Genomic DNA, 7,855 nt, shown 5'->3' on the forward strand with positions numbered 1-7,855 from the left:
CTGAGGGCGGCCGGGAGAGAAATTGCCTGGGTCTGGGTCCTGGTCGGAACACTCACTAGCTCTGCGATCTCGGGTACCCCTCCGAGCCTCTCGGTGCCTAGGATGCCGATCTGGGGACGGTGACAAGACCTGTGGCTGCACGGTGGCCGTTGGGAGCTGCAATGGGCTCGTATGTAGAGTGCGTAGGATCCGGCCTGGCGCCCGGCACGCGCTCTGTAATTCTGAGCTATTGTCATTTGTAGCTTTGCTCATGGGTGGGTCTCCGCCTTCCTATAAAATAAGGGCTGGACTCGGGGATGTCCAAACTTCCTCCTAGCCCTAACCTTCATGACGCGGAACAAGCATGTACTGAGCACCGGCCATGTGCCCGGCCCGGACCTGCGCTGGATTCACATACGAGGAAGGGCCCGGACTTAGCTCTCCAGGAGGTCCCCGGGGTGGGACTCAGGACTGAGCGTGAGAGTCATGGAGGGGAACTATGGGAGCAACTGGCCGAGGGGTCCCCATGGCTCAGGTGGCTCTAACTAGGAAGGTGTGATCTAGAAACAGGAGAGGGCACCCAACACAGCACGAGGCCTAGAGTCCCCACCTCCTGCCCCAGTGGATGGCAGGCGGGTGTTCCCAGGCACAGGTGCCCACTATCTGTGCAAACAGAAAGGACCTCATGGCTGCTCCGAGGGCGCCCGCTGCTCCTCACTGCCGCCAACAGGCCAAGCCAGGGCCGCGTAACTGCTGGACAAACCCTTCAAACACAAAATGAAAACCACCTGCCCTCTCTATTATAAAGAATTGCATCAGGTTACTATGGTAACTGGGTTCACTCTGGGCAGGAACCGAAGCAAGGAGTCACCGATGCCTTGGAGTCCCTGATGGAGAATGAGACTGTAAGCCATCAAGTTAAAGGGAGGATGCGTCATCACTGCCCGACCTGACCGGAAGGTTCTGGATCAGGGTGGTGTAGCCACGGCCCCTCAGGCTCGTGCTTTGGTTTCGGTTTCCTGGTGCAATGCGGGCGGGGCAACGTGCAGAGTGGGGTTAGAGGCTGGTGAGCTGGACTGAGGGCTCACACTTCCAGATCAGCCGTGTGACCTTGGGTGGGGCACGGGGCTCCTCTGAGCCTGTTTCCACATCTCCATCACGGGACTATTGACCTTGGCCCTGCTCACTCATGGGATTAGCAGTAGGACCCAATATCCCAGATTACAAGGGGGAATGTGCTTTCCCAAAGACGCTGAAAAGGAGAGGGATTATTAAGCCGCTGCCCTGGGGACAATTCATAAACAGTGTGTGGAGGGGTGTTTCGGGCGGGGTTGGGGGTGTGAATGGCAGGTAGCCAGTGTGTGTTGCAGATTAAGAGCCTCTGCTCGGTGGGGCTCCTGTGCAGGGATCTGTGGGTGTGCAGGGTGGGCAGGATGTGCCAGAAGATTCTATTGCTGTCCCATAGGAGACCACCCTGTGCCTGTTTCCACTTGGCCCTCGGAAGCCCAGCTCTCTAAGCAGATCAGATGACAGACACCCCGCCCTGCTGTGTCCGCACTCCGCATCCTGCTCCTTCCTTATGAATCACAAATCTCAGCTGTGACTGTACTCCTGTTTACTCGGTTTTCCTCTGTCTCTCCCCCTAGAGCAGGGGCTCTCGACCTGGCTGCACACGAGAATCACTTGGCGAATGTGTTTAAAATACCTCTGCCTGGGCCGCCCAGACCAGGCAAGTCTGGATCTCGGCATCAGGCCCTGGCCTTGGGGTTTTTCTTAAAGCTCCCCAGCTGGTTCTGAAGTGTGACCTGGATGGGGACTCACCAGTCACAGCTGAACTTGCAAAAGGACAGGGACTGTGTGTTCCTTGTTCCCCTGTGGTATCGCCAGTGCCCAGCCCAGATCTTAATACACAGGAGGTGTTCAATGAATGCTTGTCTAGTGAATGAATAACTACCTCTTACTGTGTGTCTCCAGATGTCTACACTCCCTCTCTCGGGCTCCGTTTCCTCCTCTAAGGAATGAGGGATGGATCTGAGGAGGTGTCTTCTGCTCTAAGGTGCCTATTTTTTTTTTTAATCCTCACCTGAGGATATGCTTATTGATTTTAGAAAGAGGGGAGGGGGGAGAAGACAGAGAGAAAGAGAAAGAGAGAGAGAAACATTGATGTTAGATACACACCCAATTGGAGATTAAACCCAAAACCTAGGTATGTGTCCTGACCGGGAATCGAACCGGCAACCTTTGGGTATACAGGATGACACTCCCACCAACTGAGCTGCACGGGCCAGGCCACAATTCTGTATCTTAGGCAGCCCGTCTGGCTTGGTGCCTCCCACATGAATGTTCTCGGGGTATGTGCACTCTACGGAGACAGGACCCACGCCTGGCTCGTCTCACCTCCCTCCAATGCCCGAGCCTGTGCCCGGCCCGTAGTGGGCAGTGAATAGAGTTCTAGTGAATAAAGTAGGGAATATGACTGCGTCATATAAAGAAAGCTCATCCCTAAGCCTATGACCAGTGAAGTCCCTGACGACTCAGCTTACGCCATGGGAAGGACATCTTCCTATTCCCAAAGAGGGGTCCCATCGGGAATCAGCTGTCCCGCCTCCGCCTTAGGAAGCTCTGGAGTCCATCTAGAGCCAGGATCTCCAGTAGCGCTGCACCGAGGAGTGAGGGGCGCTGTGCAAGCAGCTCCAAGAAAGGGCTGCCCCCTACATTTGGTCTCAGCCACCCTCCCAGCCCTGGTTCTACAGCAGCCGACTGTTTGCCCTGATGAATTTTGGACGAGAGCCAAGGTGAGGTGGACAGGATGTGGCATGTCCGGGCTGTCACGAAGCAGAAGCCCCAGAGGCCTGGGCCTGGCAGACAAGGTTCCTCCGGACCTGGCCTGTGTGCTGGCTTCCCTGGGTGGGGACGGAAAGCTGCATTCTGCAGGTTTCTGAGCCTTCCTGCCTCCTGAGCCTAAAGCAGTGATTTCCCACAGGCGGGTAAGGTCAGCCTGAAGATGCTTCGGTGCCAGGGCTTGTGGTCTCCTGCAAGCCCCACACTTTCCCCAGAGAGTGCCCTACACAGAGCTGGCGCCAGGCCTCATCCTCCTCCCCCTCAGCTGAGAGCTGGTAGGGTTTCAGTCCACGAGCGGGAAGGAGATTGTATGTGATAGAGCAATTCCAAACTTGCCTCCAAGGAGCTTATAATTAGGAAGGAGAACCAACTCAATTCAGTTCAACTCCACTCAACAAAGACAATTAATAAGAGCCAACTAGCCCTTGAAATTTGCTAAGAGAGTACGTCTTGTGTTCTCACACACAGCAGAGGTCATGATGTGAAGCGATGGGTGTGCTCATGAACTTGATTGTGGTGACCAAGCACTTCACAAGGTATATGTATGTGAAATTATCACATCGCACACCTTAAATACATACAGTGTTACTTGTCAATTAGGCCTCAATAAGAAAGCAGCAAGTAGGTGAGGACCCTGTGGTGATATCAATATGAATCAGACCCGTCTCCCACGAATCAGCTCATAATCTCAGGTAGCTCCACTTAGGCCCATCAGACACACCTGGTGGGTGCGGTGGCTCATCCGAGTGGCCACAGCGTCCTCCCATCGGTCTGCTGGCTTCTTCACATGTGACTTTGCCTCTCCTGGCAAGACGTACAGTGTATTGGATCTGAACTTGGCCGCGTGCCTTGCTCTGGCCAATGGGACATCAGAACATGTGATGCAGCAGAGGTCTGAAAAGTGCCTCTGCAGTGGAGCTCACTGTAGACACGTGGCCCAGTTTCCAGCCAAGCCTGCAAGTGAGGCCGCCTTCCGCCAGCTGCACGGCAGACGCGCACCTCATGTGAGAACCACGGAACCGACTCACATTGTGAGCTCAATGACTATTGTTTTAAGCCATTAACTCTCAGGGTACTTTGTCATGTAACAAAATGAATGCATAACAACACCGAAAAGTTGCTGGTTTGATTCCTGGTTAGTGTACACATCTGGATTTTGGGTCTGATTCCCAGTCTAAGAGTGTCTCAAGTCTCTCTCTCTCTCTCTCGCTCTCTCCTCTCTCAGCATGTTCTCAAGTGAGGATTAAAAAAACAGCAACAAACAAAACACTAATGCATACCAAAACCAGCTCATGCACTTTCTTAGCACGGGTATTAGAAGAGTTGGGTGATTGGACCAACATTTCCCTTTTAGCTTCTCGTGCCTTAGCCTCTAGGACAGTGGTTCTCAACCTTCCTAATGCCGCGACCCTTTAGTACAGTTCTTCATGTTGTGGTGACCCCCAGCCATGAAATTATTTTTGTTGCTACTTCATAACTATAATTTTGCTACTGTTATAAATCGTAATGTAAATATCTGATATGCAGGATGTATTTTCATTGTGACAAATTGAACATAATTAAAGCATAGTGATTAATCACAAAAACAATATATAATTATATATGTGTTTTCTGATGGTCTTAGGCGACCCCTGTGAAAGGGTCGTTCGACTCCCAAAGGGGTCGCGACCCACAGGTTGAGAACCGCTGCTCTAGAGGGAACTTCCACCTTCACCCTCCCACCCTCACACTGTTGACTAGTCAGGGCTGGTCGGTCTTTCTCCAGTGACTGGGTAACTAGAGGGGGAGGAGGTCATGACCAACAGGCGTGCCAGCTGCCCCCACCCAGTGGCCACAGCATTTTGTATATGAAAGGGTTTAAAAAGGTATTTTGCAGGCCATTGAGTGATTTTGCAAGCAAAGTGTTTCTCACGTGTGAGGAAGTCAGTTGGTAGATTGAACCAGGGAACAAAGGCACAACAGAATTTACTGAGTGTAGGGGAGAGAGACACGGCAGGGACTCAAGGAACAGTGAATCTTGTTGAGAAATGCTGGGAGAAATTGATTAGCTGGCAGCTAGCAAAGAGGCCAGTTGTGGGCATTCCATCCTTGAATGGCCGACTAGAGGTATCAAAGAAAACAACTTCAGTTATTTAAGGATTCTCCAGAAACCCTGGGGTTATAGCCGTGGCACATGGGTGTGTAACAGGTTCTCTCTCTCTCTCTCTCCCTTTCTCTCTCTCTCTCATCTCCTGGGCCCTTCTATCTGCACCTCCACCTCAGCCAGACCAGGTCTGAATGCTTCCCTTTTAGAGTTTCTCACAGCTCCCTGTGGGGACCAACTCTGTGGGGCCACCTGTCCGGTCACCTCCAGACAGGTCAGTTCTAGTGGGATGTCCGGAGCCCACCGTGCGTTCGCTTCAGGGCCCGGGACAGGCTGTCTTCGCAGGGAGACAACTGTCCTGGAGCCTCCGGCGCCGACCTGATGGCGGGCTGAGCACCAGCCCCATGAGCCTGGCATTTTCCGTGGACGCACACAGGGCCCGCCTTGCTTTTCTCCTTTCTCGGTAAAGGAGTTCGGAGTTGATGTGTTGGATTCACTCGTTGCCCCCATTCCCTTTTGCAAACCCGTGGCCTTTCAGGTTCTTTATTTAAGCCATTTCTTTAATTAACATGTTCTCGGCTATTAGGAGAGATCCCTGCTTAGACAACGTGACCAATGTGAAAAACTTTCATTCTTGTGCAACTACGGATTTTTTTTTTTTTAAATTACAGGAGAGAACATGGAAAAGGCCTTTTGTGTCCTCTATTGTTCTCTCTCTGTGAGAGGAAAACTCCAGGGAACATTTCCATCATTAGTATATGTATGTCTGTATGTATGCAGAAAAAATCAAAAGGAAAAAAATTAAAGATTTTCTTGAAATCCAGTAACAATATATTTATTTTTTCAAACTCCCTGGAGCACTTATTCTGCATGTACACGATTACTACAGAGGTTTCCATGGAAACGACATCAAAAGTCCTGTTATACCTAATTAGGTTTCCCTGAGGACAAGAGCTGATTGCCAGTGATGAAATGAACTCCTGGGTTTGCAGTAATGGTTAACATAAAATTTCCAGTCAGCAAATGCACCTGGAACTAGCTGAAAAAAAGGAGGAGGGGGGAGGACCAAAGGTAGAAAAAGGTCCCTCTAAAGCAGGCCAGAGAGTAAGTGAGCTGTCACCAAAAAGATTATGATTCCACCATAAGACTCAGAGGCCTGGGAGCCATGCTAGCCAGCTCTGTGATTTTCTAAACACGCTTTTATTTTTAATATATTCTTATTGATTTCAGAGAGGATGGGAGAGAGAGAGAGAGAAATAGAAACATCAGTGATGCGAGAGAGTCATTGATCGGCTGCCTCCTGCCCGCCGCATGCTAGGGATCGAGCCCACAACCCGGGAATCGAACCGTGACCTCCTGGTTCATAGGTTGACGCTCTACCACTGAGCCACGCCAGCAGGGCAGCTCTGTGAAACTTTCTAAGAAGAAATCCTTGCCATCTGACACTGCTGGGACTCACTGAGCCAGATGGCGCTTGGCCATGTGTAATGTCCCAGGGTGGCTCCTGGGCCTGGCCAGGCCGGGTCTCCTGCGTGCCCCTGGCAGAGTTCGCCCGTGGTCCCCTGCAGTGTGAGGAGAACCCGTGGGGACTTGAGTCTGGAGTTTGTTTGGGACAGCCAGAGACCGGTGGTGACCCCAAACCTTCCCTGTTCCCAGTTCTTAGGGAATGGAAGCCAAGGTATGGCATTTGGGGAAGCCAGTGTGTTCCTCGCACATAACAAGCATTTCTCGGTCCCTGACCACAGCACCCCCGGGGACAGAGCCTTCTGCCTCTGACCCTCTCTGCGTGGGCAAGTCTGGTTTCCGTGTTCTCCCCGGCAGAGATCTCGCTCTCTCTTCTTAGAAGGCCACAGTCCTGTCAGATGAGGCCGCTCTTGTGATGTCCTTGAATCTCAATGACCTGCAGATCCTTTCTCCACATATGGCACATGGGGGTTAGCGTTTCAACATAGGAATTTGGGGGGACACAATTCAATCCAGAGTAGACTCCTCATGTGTCAAAATTACCCCAAAGCCCAGCTACAGGCCAAGCCAGGTGATTCTGCACATACTGTCTCACGGAAACCTTAAAACCTTCCGTAAGGAAGTGATATTCTGCCCATTTCCCAAATGAAGAAATGAACATGCAGAGAGAGTAGATCTACTTCCCAGGGCCCTACAGCATCCAACGAGCTCCCAGGCCCCAGGTTCTCTCATCTGCTGGGGACGAGCCAGTTTGGACTTTACTTGATTTTATTCTTAAAAAACAAACAAACAAAAACAAACCCTCAAGCTCACTCTTCAAAATGTTCCTGTTTCACAAGAGTCCTCACTGACCACAGAGCCAACATGTAAGTAAGTGGGCTGGGTCTGCGCCGCACCGGGGTTAGCAATCAGATCGGTCTGTGTGTGGAGCGAAGGCAGCTGCTTTCACATCCACAGACAGATGATCCCGGTATCATCCTCCCCAACCTCCTCGCCCCACGCCCTCGGGGTAGATCCGGTGGTGGAGTTCCCGCTGGGGAAGGAACCGTCTTTGCTTAGGAGCCACCTACATCCCGAAGCGTATTTGCTAAGGAAGAAGATTCCTTTTGGGTGACGTTGGGGTCGGGCCAGAAAAGACCAACACGGGGCTCCATTGATCCGCCCCAGAAATGAACAGGGACATTGGAGGTTGGGGACTGCGAAGGGGGAATGGCTGAGGAGCACCAGGGGCCAGTCCTGAGACAGGAGGGAGGACAGGGTCCACTTAGAAGCAGCAGAACAGTCATGCAACTTTCAAGAGCAAGAGTATGAGAAGTCCAATGCCCTGCTGTTTATCGTGCCATCAGCAACGTCACCGCTTCCCCTTGCTCTCAACCCACAGAAAGTTCCCGAACCCAAAGGCCTTGATCATGGTCCCCATGGGGATGAAGGGACCAGGAGGTGAACGGTGCCCACAGAGGTCACTATGTGCAGAACGGAACTGGAGAA

At 51.9% G+C, this 7,855-nt stretch overlaps 1 protein-coding gene across 1 annotated transcript in view; it reads right to left on the minus strand.

Moving 5' to 3' along the window:
* The window catches only part of KCNN3 (potassium calcium-activated channel subfamily N member 3), a 148,489-nt gene that overhangs the window by 45,835 nt on the left and 94,799 nt on the right, over window positions 1-7,855 (minus strand). The gene's annotated exons all lie outside the window — the stretch shown is intronic.

This window comes from Myotis davidii, unplaced genomic scaffold, assembly GCF_000327345.1.
Source record: "Myotis davidii unplaced genomic scaffold, ASM32734v1 scaffold208, whole genome shotgun sequence".
In the NCBI taxonomy this organism is placed as follows: Eukaryota; Metazoa; Chordata; class Mammalia; order Chiroptera; family Vespertilionidae; genus Myotis; species Myotis davidii.